Source organism: Camelus dromedarius, chromosome 5, assembly GCF_036321535.1.
Source record: "Camelus dromedarius isolate mCamDro1 chromosome 5, mCamDro1.pat, whole genome shotgun sequence".
NCBI classification, from domain to species: domain Eukaryota; kingdom Metazoa; phylum Chordata; class Mammalia; order Artiodactyla; family Camelidae; genus Camelus; species Camelus dromedarius.
In genome coordinates this window covers 85,657,105-85,681,193 of record NC_087440.1, presented here as the reverse complement: position 1 = coordinate 85,681,193, position 24,089 = coordinate 85,657,105, and the positions used below count along the sequence as shown (strand labels likewise).

Genomic DNA, 24,089 nt, shown 5'->3' with positions numbered 1-24,089 from the left:
TTAATAGGATTTTCTTTCAGCCAATCACTTATTCGACCCCCATATTTTAATTCACAGCTACTAGACACACAGTTCCAACCTTATGCAAATGAACAATTTACATAAATAGGGCCGGTATCCCCATCTTATTTTGTGATTATCCCAATTTCCGGGGTGGGGGGGGGGAGGAGAGGGGTTGTCTCCCCAAATGCGGAGGGCCTTACACCACTAATGCGGGGGGCAAGCAGACGAGTGGGAAGGTCCTTTAAAAAGGGCAGGGGGTTGGTAAAAGCAGCGCCGAGCCGTCCGGAGAACAATTACGGCCGTGGGGAAGGGCCACGTTTAAAGGCCGAAATTCCAGAAAGGGCAACAATGGAGGCGGGCGAATCCCGGGAGCCAGCAGATTTGGCCAAGCCGAGCGAGCGTCCGCAAGCCCGGCGCGCGGGCCCCGGAGGGCGGCGAAGGAGCCTGGCCGCAGGCGGAGGAACGTCCGGGTCCCGTCCGGGCTCTGGGCCGCAAACGCCGCCAGGGCCTCCGACGCCCGCGTCCACTGTCTCCCGGCTCCTGAGTGGCTGGGGGGCCGGGATTAACCTTTCACCGCCGCGCTCTGTCCAATCACAGGCTCGCTCTCATGCCGGCGCGGGGCGAGCCGAGCGTGGGGGCGCGGAGGGGCGGTGCGGGCACCGGTGGGATTCTCCAAGCGGCTGTGCGCTGTTGCCGCGGGCCGTGCGCGGGCTGCGGGCGAGCCGGGCGCTGCGCAGTCTCCGCAGGCGCCGGCGGGAGGGGTCGAGGCAGAGGCGCGGCGCGGCGCGGCGCAGGCTGCTCCAGGCCCAGGTGAATGGAGTAACCTGACAGCGGGGACGAGGCGACGGCAGGCGGGAGGAAATGGCGGCGGCGGCGCCGGGCGGCACCGAGAGGCCTGGGCTGTGACGCGCGCGCCGGAGCGGGGTCCGATGGTTCTCGAAGGCCCGCGGCGCCCCGTGCTGCAGGTGAGGCGGGCTCCCGCGGAGCCGCTTTGTGTCCGGGGCGGGGAGCGGCCCCGCCCGGCCCCGCGCCCGCCTCTGCGCGGAGGCCCGCGTGGGCGCCCGGGCCCAGGGCCCGCGGTGGGGAGACCCGCGCGGGGCGATGGCGCGGCCTCGCCGGGTCCCAAGCGGCGCGGCCTGCGGGGCCGGCGTCCGCCTCGCCGTGCTCTGCGCCTCCCCGATCCTGGCGCGCCTCCCAAGTCAGCGCTTCGGAGGGACTTTGTGCGGTCGCCCTGGCACCGGATGGGGACGCGGGCGCCTCCGCACCCGGAGTGGAGCGGGTCCTCGCCGCTTGCTCCGGCCCCTGAAGAGCAGGGATTTGACAGGTCCGGTTACGCACACGACGGTGGTGCAGAATTAGCGGCGGCGTCTCGGGAGCATCCTCGGGACCCCGCGTGGTGGCGGTGGCTGCGCTGGGCCTCGTCTGTGGACACTTTCGAGAGGGGCGGGAGGGGAGGAAGCCGGGCCGCCCGTGTTGGCAGGAAAGCGAGAGCCTTCGGGGCGCGCCCGGCGAGGATTGTTCGTGTTTATTGGCAGGTGACCAGATCTGGGTCCCCAGGGATGGGTGGCCGAGGCCATCTTTTCGCCCCTCCTCTCCAATGTTTTTGTGCCACAACGCCTGGAGCCTGCAAAGGAGGCTTTCTTAAGGGGTTTTAATCTTTGGAAAATCAGTGTACGTTTCAGGTTAGCACATGAGATTTTTTTTTTTTTGTAGCTTTTCCAGAAAAGCTGAGCTGCCCCAGGGCTATGCCTGCAGCACAGAGCAAACAGACCACTTAATATATATTATCTTTAATAGCCCGAAGATTTGCAAAAACAGAGACGAGTCCTTGCTATGCAGTGTTCAGTTAGTGCTTTTGTGAAGAAAGTCGTGCTTAAAGGGACACGGTACCGACCCATATGATCAGTCTAAGTATTGTGATTGTCACAGTTTAAAAACATTCATCTAATTTAAAAGTATTACTTTGAAGTCTCCGCTTCTTGAGGTGCTTCGGTCTTTGACTTTTCTGAGTCTTCACAGTCCTGATTTCCAGTTGTCTTCGGGTTGCTTGTTTTCAAGTGCAGCACACTCTGTGAGTGGAAAAGGGCACAAATTAGGAGTTAAGGAAATTGGAAAAAAAAAATTTTTAAATGTGCTTTAATACAAGATTAACTGGATTGAAAATGTATTGGCATAAACTTTAAATTTACTAAATAAAAATACCCATCTTAACCAAGAACTCCAATAATTTAGTAGGGGATGAAGGATGATACGGATTCTGAATGAGGTTGTTAGTGAATAGTAATTTTAGTATTAATATCTTTGGGAAATAGGTTCTGGAATAATCAGTTTATTTTGCAAAGTGTCTTTAAAGCTGGCTAGCACCTACCTGTGGCATATATTGTATATAATATATGCTACATATACATAGACACATATATAATTATTTCACAACTTAATTTAGGACATATTTTATAAAATGTTACAGATTAGAAACACTACAAAGATTGCTTTTAATATGGTCACTATGAACATTTAATGGCAGTGTTGGTTAATGGATTTATTCAAGGCATCAAAATTCTGTTTTAAGGAAAGATGTACACATTTAATTTGGGAAGAAAAGACTTTCTTTTCCTGAAATTACTTCTTACACTGAAAGGTTAAGTTTTGGCTCCTGGATTATCTCTGTGGCTCTGTGTCTGAGTTATACAGTGAGGTGGTTTTCCCATTGCTGAATTTGATTGTCTTGGTTTTAGACGACATTTTATTTTGATGTGGCTCATGATTCTTATCTAATAGTAATTTTGTGGTGTTACATAGTGGGTAGTACTTTTACTGTAGTCCTGCTTTCGAGAAAGGATGACTTCTATGGCATTGAGATATTTGTTCCCTGCCACTGTCTGACATACGAGATGCTTGTTTTGTTTGAGAAAGTAGTTATTTCATAGACATTCTCTCACTTGTGACCTTAACATCCTGTGGTCATAACTTGTGGGAAAGGAGCAAAGGGAAACATTTACTAGTAAGAAGTGCCCTGAGACAGACTTAGTATTGTCTTACTTTACATGCAAGGAAGCTAAGACTCAGAGAGTGATGGATGAATATAGAAGTGGCAGAGCCAGGCTTGAATCTTGGTTTGATTTCAAAGTCTTCCCATGTGTGCTCTTTTCGTTGTGCTGCATTGCTGTTCCAGATGGATTTTAGGGGAGACATCTGCATGCCTTGCAGGTAATTCCTTAGTTAATACTTGTTGAATGAATGAAACTCCGTCTGACCTTAATGTTCAGGTGACTTTTGATTATCTGAATAATTAAGATTCCCCCCCCCCCTTTTTTGTGGTAAACAAATGTACCAGTGTAGTCTTTTTTTAAGTGTACAATTTTATGGCATCAAATATATTCACACTGTTTTGCTACCATCACCACCATCCATCTCCAGAACTTTTTCATCTTCCTCAACTGAAACTCTTTACCCATTAAACACTAACTCCCCTTCCACCCTCCTCCCAGACCCAGGGAACCAGCATTCTATTTTCTGTCTCTGAATCTGCTACTCTTGGACCCTTACTTAAGTAGAATCATACAACGTTTGTCCTATTATGACTGGCTTATTTAATTGAGCATAGCATCTTCCAGATTCGTTCATACTGTGGCATGTATCAGAATTTCCTTCCTTTTTAAGGCTGAATGATATTTCACTGTATATGTATGCACCACATTTTGCTTATCCATTGATCCCTCGTTGGACACTTGGGTTTCTCGTACCTTTTGTGAATAATGTTGCTATGAACATAGGTGTACAAATATCTGTTTGAGTCCCAGCTGTCACTTATTTTGGGTATATACTCGGAAGTGGTCAGATTGTTCCTTGATTGTGAGAACACTAGACTCAGAATTTATTGCAATATGGGTTTTTCTCAGGGTTGCTCCAATTATACTTTCCTACCAATAGGAACTATTTGTTAATAGAAGACTTTAATCTTCTTGAGGCCCAAGATTTACTTGTTTTTATGATCTCGGTTCCTACCAGTGTTTGGCAGGTGACCGAATTCATTCATTTGATCCATCATGGGGCCATGTTGTGCTCTGTTGGATGCCAGACGATAGTACTGGCCAGGTCTGTGTTTAGTTTGGAGCCAGGCGATTCCTCCTAGTGGTCTGTATTTTGGAGTTCAAGAATTCAGCTCATTCTCAAAGCTCAATAGATGTTCATGTTTTACCATTTGTCTACTTTGAGAAAAGATTTGAGATGGTCTTATAGTAATAGACAGGTGTTTGAGAGGACTGTGAAAATAATGGTGGGGGCTGAGGGGTAGAATGTGCTGGAGCTGGAGGGAATTCGATCAGATGCTTGGGCAAGGATAATTAGCATCTTCAGGAAACTAAAGTTTTTTTTTTTTTTTTTAATATTAGAGCAAAAGAGGAAGCAGGACGAATTATAGTTGGCATTGATTAATGAAAGGAAGTATACCAATTAATCAGGAGAAGCAGACTTTTCTCCTGTATGAAGAATAAGCGTTTGAATTCTTATGTAAAATGACATTAACAATGTATGGAGAAAACGTTTTATATCTTACAAATGTTAGAGAAGTATTTTTCACCTGCCATTTTAAAGAAGCTGGAGAAGGCCTCAGGCATAATGGAAAAGCTTTAGCAGTGTAGGCGTACATCGTTCTGGTGCTGTGATTCATTAGAGCTTAGTTGATTTATCTTTCAGATGATGTCCCTCGTATATCAGTTGTCTCATTCAGGCCTTTGGCAGATGCTGAATAACAGTCCATTCACAGATGTACTCTTTTCAGCGTAGGATAGGCAGCCAGGAGTTTCCAAGTGTTCTCTGCTGGTCTTCAGGATTGTGTGCTGGTCTAAAAAGTGGGGCTGCTCGTAGGGTGGTCTACGCACGGTGAATGAATACAGAGGGAAAAGCATTGGTTTTGAGGTCTAGCCGATGAAATTGAAATTTTCAGTTGTGTAGGAAGGCCTTTGTTAAAAGAAATTTTGAGTACAAAATGAGTTTCCTGTTTATCTAAAATAGTCGATGAATTGATGGTTCTCTTGTAAAATGCAAAGTTGCTGTCCATTTCAAATAGGTAACCAAGCAGATGCCACAGGAAAACATTGTCTGAGGATGTCACTAAGACTTACTAGAAATAAGACATGAAAGACTTCTGGCCTTACTGTTCTGATTTTTTGAAGCTCATAGTGACACTAAATGTCCTGCTGTGTTAAGGTTTACAGAATGATAAGGATAGTAAGGATGAATAGGACATACGGAGGGTGCTCAGATTTGTTGAGTGAATAAATTAATTTATATTACATATTGAAGGACTTAGAAGCTAACACAATTTTATGGAAAACAATGTTGCTTGTATATTAAGGCTTTTAAAAAGATCATTACTGTTCTGATTTTGGACAAATCATGCTGCCTGGTTCATTAGTGAGATACATATGATTAGGGGCATAGAAATATTGTGGACAGAGAGAAGTGTTAGAATTTCATAGAAGAAAATTGCTATAAAAGGGGGAGTTTTACTGGTATTGCAGGCTTTCTCATTGCTAAGACTGGCTAACCCTGATAGTTGTGGTGGTTCTTTTTTAGGTGACAGCTCGATGTATGCAATAAAGTAGGAATTTAGAAAACACACTTGGAAATTCTTTTGGGGATTAGATCATGTCAGCAGACTAGTTCAGAATTTTAAAAATAATATACTTAAAGCACTCAGATAACGAGAGAAGGAGCTCAGTTTTTAAGAACTGAGCTTTGAAATGTTGCAGAAAGGTTCTTAGATTAAAGAGTTAGATCAGTAACCCTATTTGAAGGGAGAAGAGAAAGACAGGAGACTTATCTAATACTTTGAGCTATTTTGAAATTCCGGAATTTCTGTTTCCTTCTATCGGTGACAGCCTTGGAGGCAGATTTAACGTGATGAATCCAAAGCCTTGAATGGCCTCTCTTACACATCCTGCTGCACCACCGTCACTCATGGGGATTTCTGATTAGTGGTGCTTTAAGCTTTTTCCATTTTGCAAAATTAATTATTAATATTTTATCAAAGCATTGTAGGGATGTTTAAGAGCAAGTCTTTGGTGTCAGAGAGATCAGGGTTCAAATTCTGATTCCTCCAGCTTATAACTGAGGAACACAGGGTGTCTGGTAACCTTTCTGAGTCAGCTTCCTCCTCTGAAAACTGGTCCTAGGTTCTACTTCTTGAGGTTATGAAGAAAAATATGAGTTTCTTAAACTCTTTGCCCAGTTCTGGCACATAACTACCATTTGATAAAAGTTAGGTGATGTTATTTTGCTTCTAATATGTATGTTAGAGGAAATTTGGTGTATTCTTAATGTGATTTGATTATATTGTGATTCCCCCTGAAATTATGAATTTTGAGATGCTTGTTCAGCTTTATAATGGAAGATGAAAAAGAAAAGGGCTGAAAGCAAGCAGTGTTTCACAGACAAGTATCCTGTATTGAGGGTCGTCTGTACCAGATCACGTGGTTCAGCTGTCTTAGTTGGATTTCTGTAATAGTGATACCAAGCATAATAGTTCCTTAAATATTGCTAACTTTCCCTAAGTAACCATCATTCTTCTGTATGGATGAATAAATGCATCATCCTTGAATCTGTATTTTGAACCGGCATAAACTTCTTATATATGTGTCATACGTACTGATGTAGCCCAGTGGTTCTTATTCTTTGGAGACTCCTGATTTGATGAAAGATATGAATCTTATCCCCAGAAAAATGTGCATGTACATATTCATAATTTTATATACAACTGTGGGAGGTACAGGGACCCTTGCTGAATGCCATCGATAGATGCTGACTTAGGCTATATCGACATAAAGGCAAGTAATAGGTTAAGGAACAGCAGAATATCAGATAGTTGAAGCAGACATGATTGGGGGAACCGAATGAACCGTGCACAATAATGAGTGGTTAAGACACCTGTGTTCTAGTTGGCATTACTTCTGAATAACTAGCTGGGTGTTAAGAGCAGGTCATTCTCGCCTTTCTAGACTTAGTTTTATTTTTCTCACTTTTAAAATGAGAACATTTATAATTTCCAAGATTCCTTAGAGTCTGTAATCTTTGAAACACCCAAATTATTCATGGATTTCCCCATTTCAAGCTGAGGATCTAAACTAATGAGACCTGGAAAAGAGAGAGTGCATTTGTTGAGCGTTAAGATGTGTATGTAGTGATTATAAGGAAGTGAGTGATGGATTCGGGAGCTGTTCTGAGCAGGAAATGTAAGACGAAAACCATGGGAAGTAAAGCTCGGAAAGTGGGTGAAGTCAGATTGTGCCCTGAAGGGATGGCGACGTCTTTCAGAGAAGGTTGAGGCTTTTCATCATCTATCTCTGCAACTAGTACAACTTGTAAGTGATTGTTAATGAATGAGAGAGTCTGGTAGGAGCTGTTTAAAGTTTTTGGTTTGATCAATGTGATGAAGAGCAAGTAACCCATCAAGAGGCATCTGGGACTATTAATGAGGAAAAAGGTGTCTAATAGGCACCCTCGTATTTTAATTTTTAAAACTTGTTATATTTTGCATATAATACTGTACTAGGATTATCTGTCTCTTTTCAGGGTCTTGTATATTGTATAGCTGAACATTAGAAAGAAAAAAAACCCCTGATTTTTAAATCTTTATATGTGCTTGTTACATATAATAAACACAGGGAATTTATTTACCTAAGAGCAAACATAATTTTGGTGTTTTGAGAAAAATGCAGAATTTTGTTGATTAGAAATATATGAACAAATAATAGAACAACCTAAATTAGGCATTTAAATGCAATATGTAAATTACACTGGAGTTAAGGCAAGCTGTAATTTCCAAACACTGTTAGTACTTAAAAAGAGTAATTCTTTATTGCTTATGTAATATGTGGATTTTAGTTTCCAACCCTTCTTCAATAAAACATGTGAAATGAAACATTGTCAAAGGTCCTTTTTTGGGGGATAATTTATAAAAAAAGGTTTTCATTGACATATGATAGAATTCTGAAGGAGAATATTATTATTATTTTATAATCAGTCTTTGTAAACCTCTAGCTTTTTTGTTGCTGAACATTAGGAGAATTCTGGGAAGTTTTTATTGACATATGAGTTGGGTCCATATTTTGGCCAAGAGTTGGGAACTAAATACTTCTCTTGAGGCCTCTTTAGCATGCACATGCTAACACACGTGCGCGTGGGTGCACATGCATACGTACGCACACACGTGCAGTGCGTACACTCATATGTACATATATACATGTGTGAAATCTGTGTCTTGTCTCAGCAGAGCTCTGGCAGGATGCTTACCTGTGCTATCTACCAAGTGAAGAAGAGGTTACATGGTACATTGTGGTTTCTATAATATTAATTTATCTAGTTTATTTCACTATGTCTGAACCCTCTTTATAATAATAATCTCTCTTAAGGTAGCACTTATTCATTTCACTAGAGAAATAAGTTATTATGTAGTGTTTGTGTCAAGCAGTAAAATGCTCCTAGTCTTCAGCTAAATGTAATAAAGATATGGGAAAAAATGGTGAATATATAGTCTGTTATTGTATATTTATTGAGCACCTATGTTCCTAGACGAGAAAGGCCCAGAGAACTATCCATGGACAGGGCTGATTTCAGTTGCTAAGACTTTACAGCTAAAGCAATTGTAAAGTGTTTATGCAGATTCAGTTAAGAATAAAATACTCATTGTGCATCTGTTAATCTTAAAAAGGGTCCATTCTTTTTCAGCATAAATCAGTGGAAGTAGACACCGTCTTTGAGACCATAGTGTATGGTGTATTGTGGAAATAAAAGTTTGGATTCAGACAAAATTTTAAGTAGAATTTCACCTCTCCCATTTATTAGTCAAATGGCCTTGGGCAAGATATTTCAAATCCATGTAGAATGGAGATGATACTTAGTGTTGTTTTGAGGATTAAGCCAGATGATAGACTAAAAGTACTCACTAAAGGTAAATTTTTTCCCTTTCCTTCTTTCTCTGGGAGCTTTTTATATTTTGTACTTACCATGGTAAATGAAGAATTTTTACACATTGTATTAAGGATTGTTTACTTCTCTTTAAAATAAAATAAACTTTAAATGAAATCGGTTTCCACTGATATGCAGGAAAGTGCATAAATTACAAGGGTTCGCAAAGTTAACATGCCTGCAACCAGTGCCCAGGTCAAGGAATATGTATAACCAGTATTTTATAACCTTTTCTCAATGTCCTCTCCCGGGCACACCCACCCCTGCAACCAGCACCCCCTAACCAAAAGAGTAAATGCCATACTGACTTAATTAGTTTTCCTGATTTTTAATTTTATATAATGGAAATCACAAGTATGGTTTTGTGTTCTTTCACTTAACATTTTAAGTTTGTAAGATTCATTCTATGTTGCATCATCTAGTTACGGTGTTTTATTATGTGAATATGTCGGTATTTACTGGTCTGTTATATCGTGGATGGACGTTTGGCTTGTTTTCAGTTTTGGCTGTTAGGCGAAGTGCAGTTCTGAGCATTCTTGTGCATGTCTGTTGGAGAATATATGTCCGTATTTCAGGTGTGCGCACACTGAGGGATGGAGTTAACTTGGGTTATTGAGTATGTGTGTATTCAGCTGTAGCAGATACTTCAGTGTACAATTCTACCAGCAGTGTGTGAAAGTTCACTAAGCTCCGCCTTTTCCCCCTCACTTGACGTTGTCTTTCTTCTTCATTTTAACTATTCTGTTGTGTGTGGTAGTAGCTCCTGGTGGTTTAGTTTGCATTAGTCTAATTGCTGATGAAGTTCATCGACCATTTTGATACCTGGTTCTGTGAAGGCCTTTGCCTGCTCTGTGTTTGCTTGTCTGCCTTTTTCTTATAGCTTTGTAGGAGATGATTATATATCTCCTATTCTGGTTTACCTTTCATTCTCTTAATCAGTTCATTTAATAATAAGTTCTTAATTTTAATGTAATCCAGTGTATTAATTTTTTCCCTTTATGATTAGTGCTTTTTACATCTTGTCTAAGAAATGTTTGCTCACCCCAAGGACATGAAACTTTTCTGTTTTTTCCTAATAACTTTATTGTTTTACTTTGTACATTTAGATCTATATCCAGCAGGCATTAATTTTTGTATATGATGTGAGGCAGAATTCAAGATTCATTTTCCTACCTGGATATATAATTAACCTAGCTTTTATTTGAAAAGACCATCATTTTTCCCTGTTGTGCTACAGTATAATTTTTGACATTAATTAAGTAACTTTATATGTGGTTCTGTTTTTATATTCTGTTCTGTTGCAGTCTAGTCTTGTGCCAGTATCCACACTGTCTTAATTATTGTAGCTTAAGTCTATCTTAATAAACTGATTGATTTTTAAATATTAAGCCATCCTTGCATTCCCATGATAAACCACAACTGATCATGATGCATTATCCTTTTTATGTATTTCTGGATTCAGTTTGCTAATACTGTATTTTTACTTTTTTTTTCCCTGAGAGATAGTTCTATAATTTTGCTTTCCTATGATGTCCTTCTCAGGTTTTGATGTCCTGGAAAGAGTTAGGAAGTGTTTCCTCTTATTTCTGTACTGAAGAGTTTGTTTTTAAGATTGGGATTATTTAAATGTTTAGAAGAATTTTCTGGTGGAGACATCTGGGCTTGGAGTAAATAAATAATCAGTTTTTAATAACCCAGTTTCTCTAAAAGCTATAGGCTTTCTCACATTTTCTGTTTCTTTATATGTTAATTTTGGTAAATTGTGTTTTTCAAGGAATTTGTCCATTTCATCTGAAATATTATTAGAGTGGCCCCAAGAAATAATCGATATTAGAAGTAAAAATAACCAGGTAACTGTGCTCTACTTGGAAAAATTATAACTTTTTAAAAGAGTCATTAAATAATTTAATATAAAAATACTCTTTGTTATGGTGTATGGAAGACGTAGACAGATTTTAATGTACCACCTAAGTTAGGTTTTTTTATACCATTAGAATTTAGGCACAAGTATGATTTATATGGGCAAAGTTCACTGAAAACTAATGATACTCAAAAGTTGTTGGTTGGTATGTGAAATCTGTAATTAGATTGGAAGCTAAATGTTTCATCTTTGACCAAAAGATTTATCACTCTGGATAAATTTGACTAATGAATTATAATTGGACATATTCTTTGTTCTTTGAAAGTTTTTTTTCTTTTAATTGAAGTACAGTCAGTTACATGTATCAGTTTCTGGTGTGCAGCACAATGTCCCAGTCCCAAATATACACACATATACCCATTTTCACATTTTTTTCCGTTAAAGTTTATTATAAGATATTGAGCATAGGAAAGATTGATTCTAAGTGATAGTAAAAATAAAAATAGGTAGTTAAGGTATGAAATAGTAGTGTCTTAAAAACATTCTGAAAAAAAAAAAAAACCATTCTGGGAGGGGGACAATCAGTATTCACATGGCCTCTCCCTAAGGGCTGCCTATTAGTGGTGAGAATTGTCAGCCTTTCTTCATTTACCCAAATAGATCCTGTGCGTGCCTGGTACCTGGATTGGCTCTGGATATATGGATTTACTGTCTTTTAATGGAAACTATTGACTTTATGAAAAAGTGACTCTGGAGCTGAGACCTGAAGATTGAGGAGCAGATGGCCAGGGGATGGTGTGTGCAAAGGCTCTGAGGTAGGAAAGAGCCAGGTGGAGGTACTCAGGTCCTTGTGACTAGCGGGAGGTGGTGGAGTTACACAGCCACAGTTAGGGAGAGGGACTAACTAGGGTCATACACAGTGAGTGTTTTAGAATTTATCCTAAGTGCAAAGGGAATCCGTTGGAGGTTTTGGGCTCTCTTGCTGTATTTTTTGATTCGTCACATTTTTCATACCCTGAGTCACCTGGAGCTTTGCGCTTCATTAGTACTCTTCTTTTGTTTTTAATCACTTTGTTTTTTTTTCTGGGACTGATGCTTGTTGGTCGTCCTTGGCAAGAGACTGAGTTTGGCAAATGACGGATACTTCTTATGTTCTTACTGTTGTATGCTGTGTGTCAGTCACACTGTCCATTTGCCATGCAATCAATAGGACCCTTAGAGATGTCAGACTTTATCTCTACAATAATGGGTAAGCAGATATTGAGAATTCTGAAATACGTATTCCGTGTCCTGGTGGCTTTGTTCACGTTCAGACAGTACAGGATTAAAAACACACTAGCTTGCAGGATAACAGTAGCTGCCAATTTTGTCCTTTGGTCCAGTATGGGTACCTCCCTGTTTTTTAAGGAGGGCTATAAATATTCTGAAAGATGAGAGCAGTTGTAGTTTGCTGTAGTTGTACTTGCTTCTCTTCCCCTTCGTTGTAGTCCCAAGATCTGTTAACCAGGGAGCGTAGTCTAACTGACCTTCTAGGAGAAGCTCTCCGAGAGTCTTCAGCGTGACTCCTGCAGTCTCTCACCTCCTGTCTCCAATACGTGCATTCTTTTCTCCACACCGAACATCTTAGCTATTTGTTAGTGATTTGCATATCTGACTTAGCTAATGAATTAAATTTACATGTTGTGGATTATGTAGGGGAGGAAGAGAAGCCAAGGGACTGGCCTCCATGTAGGGCTCAGTATAGAAATGAGGTTGAGGCTGAGGGGTGAGGTAGTTTGCCCAAGGTCTTGAGCTAACAAAGGGGTGAGTTTGGAGCCTGTTTTCTCTCCTCTTTTGTCTGGATTCTTTCTATAATATATGTAGTTTGAGTTTAATTGTAACATAATTGAGCAAAATAAGAGTTGTTACCTGTGGAGACTGCCTTTGTTCTGATGATGTTTCCCTTTCTTGGAATATTTCCCGAATTCCTGTAATGGAGGTTGTGTGTGGGGTGTTGGGTTTTTTGGGTTTTTTTTCCAATTGTGTTTTAGCAGTAGCAGATCTTCATTTTTCTTTTTAAATTAATTGAATTTTGGAAAAGCCGAAGGTTCCCTTGATAGCAAAGTGTGGATCTCCAAGTGGAAACGTGCTGCAGGCAGCAAGGATGGCAAACTGGAGCCAGAGAGAGGGTGACCTTGACTCTTGTGCTTCCGTGGCTGGAGCAGGTGGTGGATGGTTCCTGGGAAAAGGGGTTGCAGTGCAGCAACAGGCACAGTCCCAGGCAGAGCAGCATGGGTAGAGGCAGTGACTGCAACCAGGAAGAGGAGTGCGCCCTCTCGAGGAAAGAATGAAGTTCAGGAGTCTCTTTGTTGCATTTAGAAGTTCTTGTCTAGGGGCCTTGGATAGAGTTGAGTTGTTCTTCCGCTGAGATTAAAATAGGTGAGAACCCTTGGTGTATGCTGAGAATGAAAAGGCCCACAGGACCAGACTGTAATCCCTTTAAAGCTGTATGTAAGGTCCTTTATGATCTCGCTCCTGCTTATCTTACCAGTTTCATTGTCTGGGGTTCTCCTGTGGGACAGGTGCTGCCGCACACTGCTTGTAATTCCCTCAACTTGACTTGCCAGGTTTCCGTTTGAAATGCTCCTTGGCATGCTGTCTCCTCACCCCATGGTGTCCTGTGGTATCTACTCCCTAACTAGTGCTGTTACTACACGCTCTTCAGAACTGAACTCAAGTTATCATGCTCTCCAGAATCCAGGTTTGCAGTAGGGATGTCATGCTTAATACTTGTTGAATGAATGAACAAATAATTTAAGGAGCAAGAGGTAAAACAAGAGTTTTTTAAGTGGGGAAAATCACTTTAAATATTACTTCTTATACTACTCTGAAATAAACTTGGGTGTGTTCCATTTTTCCGTGTTCTGCTGGTAGCCAAACATGTATCAGTATTTGGCAGAGCTTTGTTTTTAACTTTTATGTTTTAAAATACTTTTCAAACTAATGAGTTGTAGGACTACTATAAAGAATTCCCTTATTGTTAACTACATTTACCAGTAGTTATTTTGCCACATTTGCATTCTCTGTCTTTCTGCATTTTGTTTTTCCTGAACCTTTTGAGAATAAGTTGCAGGCATTATGCCCTTTACCACTAAGTATTCGAGGCATATTTTCTAAGAACAAGAACATTCTCTTACATAAATACAGCATAGTTATCAAATTCAGGGGATTTAATATTGATAATGATGTTTAAGTTTCACCGCTGTCCCTCAGGGGAGGGGAAAAAACCCTCAACCTTTCCATCTGTGCTCTTAGGTTCAGTTGATGGGGCCTGTGAGTTAAAGGACAGATTAACAGGAGAAAAGGTTTATTTTTCAGGTACACAGGTGATGCACAGGAAGAAGTGGAAACTCAAAGTGGTTAGATTTGAGAGCTTATAAATTGTGGAGGAGTGACAAGACAAAGGAAAAGGAGCTTGGGCTTCTAGGGGTGATACATTGTAGGAAGGTTCATACATGAGGGCAGCTAATGGAAGATAAGTGTTATCTTAGTAAGGTTTGTTTATGCATATACCGATGGGGTCTCCAGAGATAGGAATCATCTCCTCTTTGTGGTCCTGGAGTGGGGCGGGGAACACCTTCACAAAGGGGAATTCGTGCCATGCTTTTATGCAGACCTGGGGGGCAGAGAATTCCTCTTGTGTCTACTGTTTCTCTGTTGCCTTCAGTTCAAAAACAATCTTTATGCCAAAATGGCATGTTTTGAGGTGGCATATTCTGATCCTCCTTCATCCCAGTAATGTTTGTTAATAGCAGTTTTCCTTCGTCAACCAGGAATGTGTGTTGCATTTAGCTGTCATGTCTCTTTGCTCTTCCAGTCTGGAATAGTTTCTCAGCTTTTTGTGATAATGCCACTTGTGAAGAGCACAAGCCAGATACGTAAAATGCATCTCAGATTTGGTTTTCCTCATGATTATCTTCAGGTTTTGCACTTCTGACATGAATGTACTTCCTTTGTCAGTTCATCACATTCGGAGGTGCATGTTGTCAGTTTGTCCCAATATTGGTAATGTTAACTTTGTCTCTTGAGTTAAGGTGGTATTTGTCAGATTTTTCCAGTGTAAAAATACCAGTTTTCATTTGAATTAGTAGGTAATCTGTGGCAGAATGACTGAGACCTTCACCCAACAGTTTCAGCATCCATTAATGATTCTTGTCTTCATTACTGATGTGATGGTTAAAAATGGTGATTTTTCTGTCATTTTTTTCTACATTTGTAGGTTGACATTGAATAGTTTTATCTAGATTTTAAAACTAATAAAGTACAATTTCCAAAATGAAAAATTAATGAGAAGTATTATTTGAATCTTTGGGTTTTCCCAGTTAAACTTGTAACTTTAGAACTTTAAATTGTTGCTGAAACATTTTCTGGGTTAGTATCAGATCAGACTGCATTAAAGTGGAAGAGAATTTTGTAGGTTGGGAGTTACCCAAAAAGGACTAGGGTGGGAGGATGGGTATATTTGGATGATGTCAGAATCATTGTCTGACTTGATGCCTCTCCAGCTTTATTAATAGTTCCAGGTCAGCCCTGAGGGGACAAGGATAGAGGTTTTAAACTTGTTAAAATAATTTGGATTGTTCAAAGTCTTTTAAAAGTAGGAAGTATCTAAATCGAATTTATGTGCCCTACAAAAAGATACATGTTCATTTAAGGTTAGATCAATAAGGTTTATTCTCAGTGTAGAATTAATTAATGAAAATGTATTATGGATGTTTCCAGCTTTCCTTGAATTCTCTGTAAGTCAGATATGAGGCTATCTTTCTTTTCAAAGATCTTAAAATTTTGTTGGGGAGAGGGGGGAGGTGGGAATAGCAATAGCAATAGCAATACCATGTCACACGGAGCAGAAGATGCGATTAAGCCCTGATTGGAGTGGTGTGGAAAGCACCCCTGTGCTGGATGAGAGGAGAGTCACATGGTAGAGGTTCTGTAGGGAAGCTTGGGGGCGGGGAGAGGGCCTGGGGGCTCCAGGAGCAGAAGCTCACCTGGGGAGGCTGTGAGTTTACAGGGAGAGCAGAGAGCGGGGGTGGTCACAGAGCTGTGATGGGGGCTTTGCCTCTTGCCTGGAACTTTTAATTTGTTTGCTTCCTGACCCATCATTGATTAAGCATCCCTCATACTCAGCAGTTTCTGAGGCTCATTTTGTCTCAGCACTGACCTTTCTTTACTATTACATTGTTCACGTTACAGTGTCGTAAAGCAGCTTGACATAGAAAATTGTGGCCTCTTTCTCCTCATGGATGTTCTTAGGTGGTGTAAGAGTTAAATAAAATTCTAGCACTTGTTGAACAATATGTCTGTTGAGTAAACTACAGAAACTTGGAATCAGACATAAACCTGAAAATCTCACCTTGAAAGCTAGTGATGTATTAAATATTTACCTCTCTTAAAACTGCAAAGTAAAGGTCATAATAGGTAACTTGAAGGGAAGGGGTGAGTATCTTTGCCATCTTGATGTGTTGGAATGTTGTCTTTTTAAGAAATACACCAAGTAAGTGGGCCATTGGCTGGCAGCCTAGAGATACTTTCTATATGGAGATTTTGGTGGATGGAATTTGTTAAAATGGTATTTGACCTGTATTCAACTTCAATTTTGGACAAATCTAATTTCAGGCATAATTATGTTGAAATGTAAACAATATGTTTATGTTACAGATTTTAGAGAAACCCAGAAATTTGCTTCATAGAGTAGTGCAAGAATAGGCAGCTAGTGAATTTGTGGTTTAAGTTATAGAAACGGAGGTGAATGTTACCACATTTAATAGCTTAAGAAGGGAATTTTTTCCCCAATACTTAACAGAATCGTATATCTTTATTGTCTTCATCCTCAGCTTGAGAGTTTAATTCTGAAAGTAATAATGTGTTCAAATTGTGGGGAATTTTAACATGCAGAAAAATTTTAAGGAAAGAGAAATGACTAATGGTGGTAATGTCATCCTCAGTTTTGAGGTGAATTATCTTTCCCTCCATTCCTCCTTTTCTCCCTTCTTTTTTTCCTTTAACCTGAGGACACAGTCCAGTCTTCTGTAAATAAAAATGTTCTCTTTTTTTCATTGAATCCCATAACACAAGCATTTTTTTTAGTTATAAACTGTCATCATTTTTAATGGCTCAGTTGAAGGGCATCATGTGATGTGAACCATCCATGGGTCACCAAACCATTCCCTCATTCATTGTTAGACATTTAGAGGTTTTCTGGGAGCTGGGAGGGGTATTTTTTGCTGTTATAAATGGTAATGCTGAAGGGAACATTTCTGAATGTAGTTTGTGTTAATGTTGTAGGCTAGATTAAGATGCAAGGATTTCTAATTAATAATGACAGATATGACAATTAAAAGTAAAAATGGAAAATTTTCTCTTCTGTTGTGTATTTAACTTTCTAAAGACTAAAAATTCCAGTGTTTAAATTCTTGAAATTATTATCCCTTTTCTCTTTGATCTGTCAGTCTTTGGTTTGACCTTAGTCTTTTGTAATCTGTAGTTACAAAATAATAGTTGATAAATCCTTGAAATATTTATTTTATGTACCATGGATGTTTTGGATATTTCCTATCTTCTTGCTTTCTCTTGAATTTTATATTTTCAAAATTTGTCTATTTGTTGATGACAATGATTACTTGCCCAGCTGTGTACCATTTCATTGCCTAAGAAACACTTAAGTGATGTTTTCAGTAATGTCTAGGAAGCCAAATAGAAGTAGCATGTAGTATTTTTTGGTTTTGCTTTTAAAAAGAACTAGTAGACAAAAAGCTATTTTATTTTATTTTATTTTATTTTATATTATGTACCATGTTTTGTGATTTAAATTTGTTTGATTTTCATTCCACTGTAAATTCATAATGACTAGGTAGTTTGGAATTTGTGGTTTTTTTAGGTTCATCTAGTTAAAAATACTGTATAAAATTTTGTATAATACTTTAACTTTGTATGAGAATACGTTTTTCATACTGAATTTGGGAATTAATAAAACATTTTAGGTTCTTTAAGAAGTTCCTTAAAGTCTTAAAGAATTACTCAAGAATAGTGGTTCTAGATAGAGATGGTAGTGTGGTTTCTTAAAAATTACCATTTATTGAACATTTTCTGTGCAAGCACTTTTTCTCTACCAAGGTTAATGTGCATAATCTTATTTAATCCCCATAATAGTCAGGTGTTCTATTTTACAGGCAAGGAAACAACCTTAGAGAGAGGTAGTGGAGTCTGATAAACCTTGGTCTTCCTGACACTGGACTCTGCTGGCATTCAGATGATTTTAGATGAAAGATAAAAGAAAGAAAGAAAAGACTGCTTTCTGCATCCCCAGTGGCCTTACCCAGTGTCCCTCCCACACCAGAGGGCCTCCGTGAGGAGGGAGTGACTGTGTATGCCAGAGTGCTCAGAGGTGAGAACGCGGACTTGACTGAATTAGCTTAAAAGAGCTGACACTTTCTCCTCTAACTTTCATTTAGAAAATGGAGGGTGGGAGTTACTGTAGACAACTTGGATCCTTCCTGTGTGCAGATTCCTTTTTATATATGGAGGTGTTTCCCACGTAGGCTCTATCTTTATTTTAAAAACTGCTCTCTTGAGCATAGTTGGGCAGCATATTTTAGAATTTCTCTAGTGTTTAAGTTTCAAGAAACGGAATTTTGTTATTTGGCATGAAAACTATTTGAGAATTGGACTTTTTTTTTAAGTTAATGTTGGGGAAATATAATTAAAAACAAAATTTCCTGCTAACCCAGAAAAACTCTCCAAAAAAGTGGAAGGGGAGAAAGCAGTTTCATTGAGGAAACATTAATCCAGAATGTGATGTGCACCTCAGGCTATCCCACTAAAGAGATTGCAAAGACAGACAGAAATCTTACTATTTTGTATAGCTGAGTGGTTGCAAGATTTGACATCAGTGTTTTCAAGATAAAATTGCTAATTTTCTCATGTCTTTATGACTAGGGGTAGGTTTTGCGATTTGGAGCCAGCTGACAAATTAGACCATCCTAGGAAACTGGGAGATTCGGTGATTCTTGGTGATTACATATCTTAAGAAACCATTCCTGAGAAGTGAGACTGGCTGGAGGCTTCTTTAGCTTTTAAAAAGATTCAACTACATTTGACAAGGAGCGAAAAAGAAGTTCTGAAAAAAGGGAGGGGGAAGGAGTCTCCTCCCTTTATTTTCAAATGGGAGAATTAAGCCACTTATTTTTAATTTACCTTTACATCAACAACCACTTGTAAGCCTGTTACAGTGTATCCTTGGCCAAGGATGCTCTTAGCATTTAGGCTTGGTCAGAGTTTAAGTGAATGTCTTGGATCTCAATAGCATTTTTGTTAGGGACTAAAAGCTCTTCAAACATTTTTTAGTTTTTATCTGTTAGCTTACAGAAGTACTTTTGACAGTGTTTTAATGTCACAATGTGGATACTGTGTGTGTGTGTGTTTCTTTTGTTTACTATGGGACTTCATGGTGGTTATGCATTTGGGGCTCCATAAGAGTAGAAATGAAATCTAGATAGTAATGTTTGTAAAGTTAATAATGTCAGAATTTGTGACACATAATGAGTTGAGTTGGAAGTTTTCTGTTACTGGTTTTGAAAGTACGCACCACGAAGCTCTAGGTGCCTTTAGATCTCAGCCTAGAGGAGTTAGCTGTCAGTTGTTACAAGCCTTTGTCTGAAAGGGTTCAACCATATACTGGATTTAGATGCTAATTAGGTTAAGTTTGTTGGTTTATACTAAAACTTGACTGAGCGTCTGGTATGTGGCATGTCTTTTTCAGAGTTATCTTAAAGGGGCCTATCAAACATAAGTTTGCATGTCTGTTATTTAAATCGTGGTCATCAGTTAAAATTAGAAAACTTGACCCATTGGCTCTAGTATGAACATAAAATAAGTTGGCATTGTACTTGGCATGTTAACTTTCTAATGTATGTCTATACAGAATTGTCTAGGGAACTAATTTGGATAACTCAGCCATAAGTTTGTAATAATGGAGTTGCATTGAATTTTAAAGGATTATCAGTTTATTATTTTGGCTCCTGTGTTTCTCGAAAAGAGGTGAATGTGAATTGGAAAGACGTGTGACACTCGGGCCATGTTGCTGTATTGAATTTGCATTATGCTAGGGGGCTGTATAGAATGGAATTAAAAGTCAAAGCATGAGATAGTTTTAGAAAACACAAACTGACTCATTAGGAGAGGGGATTATTTGTTCGTGTAAAGCATGATACTGACCTTCTGTAGTCTTTTAAGTATTTTTATAGCCAGATTTTACTAGGGGAAAATGTAATTTTCCAAGAATATTCCAAGAATTCTCCCTTATGTCTAATTGGATTGTACTAACAACTTTGAAAATCTTTCAGTGGTACAGCACATAATTAATACTTAGTTTAATCGGCAGCCCTTTCATACATACACTGTTTTCTTGACTCCCGATAGATAAATATACATTATTTTATCAGAGATCTTATTCTGATAAGTTAAATATGAAAATTTTGTCAAGTAGGAAATTTCTTAAAGTTGTTTTTTAAAAATGAGTTGTATGTTCTAAAATATTCTCTCTGATTGCTTTTAGGTTACCTAGGGTATGAATTAATACAGACTTGGAAACTGAAAGAACTTAGAATCAGCATTTTTGAGGTAAATATGTACATACTGAAGAAGTGTTAAGGTTTCCCCATTCTGCTTTGTTAACTTATTAGCAAAATCAATTTGTGTGTGAAATGAGGAAGTTTAACCTCCACACGAATGTGCTTTTAAAAAACCACTGCAGACTAGGCTAGACTAGACTGGGCAGAAACAAGCGAAAAGAAAAGGCTGCCAGTTTGGTTTTCCTGCGCTTGTGGTAAAAGAGGCGTTGCAGTTAATCTGCATGAATGAGATCTGATGTCTAAGAAAATCAACCTTTACTGATTAAACTGAACTTTTCATCTTAGTATTTTTCATCTCAATACTTAATGATTCATTAGTTGTTTTTTTTTTAAGTAATGGTAGATTTATTTAGAGAGAGACATTCTTAGACAGAGAACAGGCCGTTTTAGAAGGCAAGAGAAAGGCCACGAGGCGTGGGGTTTGGGTGCTTAGTGTAAAGTAAAAGTAGTTACGTGCTCCTTAGAGTGCGGGCCGTCTCACTCAGAAGGGAGAGCAGCCTTCCTTAGTTTTTTTTTTTAAATTGAGGTATAGTCAGTGTACAATGTTGTGTCAATTTCCCTTCCTTAGTTTTTGATTTATAATCTCTTTTAGGATTATTTAAGACCACCCCTAAAAATAAATTTCTCCCAAACATTAACATTGTTGAACTGTGTTCCTGAATTCTTTTATTCACAAATGAATTTTATAAAAGTTTATAGTTAGATTTCATTGTTCTTTGCATTTGTGTTTTTAATTTCATTTGAGAAATTGAAGTTGCTGATAGATTTCATACGTGTAGTGAAGACTTACTGCCATCTGATTTGGATTTCTCAGCCAAGTACCTCTTCTGGTGTCCTCCTCTAGTCCTTTTGCATATGTGAATTTAGGAAATAACACGTATCTATCCTTGTACTTAATTTATATCATTTCCTAGTCATTGTCTTTAGAATTTTTGTGCTTCGTTTGATTTCCTTGTATTCCTTTTGAAATCTTTCCTTGAACTTACCTCTAACATTTTCTTCCCCCCAGACTTCTGAGAATTAGGCATGCTATTGTTACAGCTCATTCTCTTGTTCTTTGTTTTAGAATAAGACTTAGTATCCTAAAATAACCCAAATGTCTTTTGTTTAAATTTTAATACAAAATAATGGCCTTTTATTCAACTTTTCATATCAATAGGGCTTTCTTGTAGATGTGTTTACATTCGGTTTAAGTACAGGAATCTTAAACTTGGCTGTTTTTGCATTTATTTTTAGAGCAGAAGCTTGAGTATGCTGTGATTTTCCAATAAACTGCTATCACAATGTCAAAATGCAATTCAGACAACAGCAACACAGAGATCTCAAACATTAAGACGGTAAATCTGTGGTTTGTCCTGTGTGGAAAGAGGAAGAGAGTTTATTCATGTGTTTCACTAAGTTACTTCTAAATGACTCACATGTGGAAGCTCTGAAACCACCTCACTGACTTCATGAGTGTAAATTATTTGACCAGAAATTTAAAATCTGTGATTGAAGAATAGTCACGTGTATTACTCTCTCCGCTCTGAGCCATTAACCGTAGTCAGTTAATCTGTGAAACTAGAAACTTACTTACCAGCAGGGATTCAGAACTTTCCATTAAGGCTAAGTTAAGGGGACAAGATCTGTTTAACATGCCAAAGAAGGTAAAAATTGGCGTAATTAGAGATTTTTCTGTTTTCACACTATTGGATTGCCTGTTCAGTTTTTTAGTGTTGGATTTTCTTTCCCTAAATATAGAAAGTATATTACTGAGGCCAGCAACTGTGTACTAAATGAGTGAAAATTAATTTTAAATATTGTGACCTCGTGGAAATATAATGGGGAGGGTTTGGTTGCCATCCTCCATTTCCTCGCAGATTCTCTCTCCTGCATCCGCCCTTTAGGGTGAGTAGGAGTGGGGTGGGTGTGGACTTCCAAACCAAATAGAATTATCTTTTGAACTGTCTGTGATTCTCTTCTGTATGTTACTGGGTAGACATTCATGAATCTGATTCAGTTCGTCAGATGTTTATTTAAATGTATATGTGGTACATCGTACCTGGAAATTTAGGTGCCCCAGAGGATGAGACACACAGCCTGTTCTCAGGGAGCATCTGTGCCAGGAAAGGAGTAAGTTGTGTGTACGTGTCTCTGTGAATATATGCAGTGTGATATAAATTATGAAAGGCAAATAGAAGCTGTTTGAAGGTTTTCATGTCACTCACATGGACACTTTTCATCCTGCAAACCTACATTGTTTGTTTGCCACATCCGGGGTGTGAATGGCTCAGAAAAAGAAACTGCACGTAGATACGCAGAGAGCGCGGGTGCAGCTGATAAAGCCGGTGGGGCGAAAGAGGGACGCGCGTATTCTTTGACCTCCTCTTACTCTTGCATCTTTTCTGTAAGTTTGAAATTATTTCCAAATAAAGAATTTTAAAAAGTAAATGAATACGTATGACCAGATAGACTAGGGTTTCCTTGAGCATAGGAGCTGTATGTCTCACACGTGTTTCTGTCACCTATGAGATAAGTGACTGCATTGAGTTGTCACATCTTTATAGTCTTTAATCTGGAACATTTTCATAGGTGTTCTTTGTGCTTTATAATTCTGCTATTTTTGAAGAATGTATCCCCCCCTTAAAAAAGTAGAACATTCTTTTATTTTTTAGACTATTCTAAAAATAGACTCTATTTTTTAAACTTTCTATATAAATAGCTTAATTATAATGAATTTAAAATATTTAAATATTTATAAATAAATAGACTATTTTTTAGACTATTCTAAAAAAAGAACTTTTTTTAAGGCTATATTACTAATGTTATCTATATGAGAAGAAATGGTGACATGGGGACAGTGCTCAGGAGGAAGGTTCCTAGCTGTACGTGGTTTCTGGAGTTGGAGGAAGTGTGTTTGCAGATTTACATTGCTGCTCACCTTTTTTCCTTAAAATTTCCATCCACCACCAGAATTTAGGCTTATTTCCTGATCTCTTCCACCATGTCTTTATTTGGTCTTGGATTAGCATTTGGATTGGGTAAATAAAAAGTGAGGGGGTCAGGTTTGAGGATAATAATCCTTCCAGTGAGCATCCTGTAGTCGTGAAGAAGTACAGTTGTCTCTTAGCACCTGCCAGGATTGGTTCCAGGACTTTTGCGGATACCAAAATCAAGGATGCTCAAGTCCCTTGTATAAAACCACATAGTGCAGTTGACCCTCCATATCTGTGGATTTGTCCAACCGAGGACAGATTCGATCTGCCGATGTGGAACCTGTGGATATGGAGGGACTGTGGCGAGGCATCCCAGGAATGGTAGCCAGGTAGAAAGTGCCTGTAGAGCTCTGCCTTGGGCCTTCAACACGCCCTCCTGGGTTCTCAGGAAAGTAGGTGAAATAAACTTCCCACGTTGAGTTTTCCGCAGCTGTGTTGAGTAAAAAGCTTGAGGGATCAACCTGAGGGGTGTTTTTCCTGTGGGCCTGCGAAATTGAGAGACGTGAACGCTAACTGTAAAAAGGGTAAAAGGAATGGCTGTTGGGACTTTGGTTCAGTAGAGAACGAGCGCATTATTTCTCATGAAAAACATAGTTCCGTTTGATGCAGGGAAAA

At 39.1% G+C, this 24,089-nt stretch overlaps 1 protein-coding gene across 1 annotated transcript in view; it reads left to right on the top strand.

Moving 5' to 3' along the window:
• The first annotated feature begins 658 nt into the window (after positions 1-658).
• Positions 659-24,089, top strand: part of DICER1 (dicer 1, ribonuclease III) — a 68,909-nt gene continuing 45,478 nt past the window's right edge. The window contains 3 exon segments of the mRNA XM_064486227.1: positions 659-968; positions 20,424-20,488; positions 21,736-21,836. The gene's annotated coding sequence lies outside the window, so the exon portion shown is untranslated.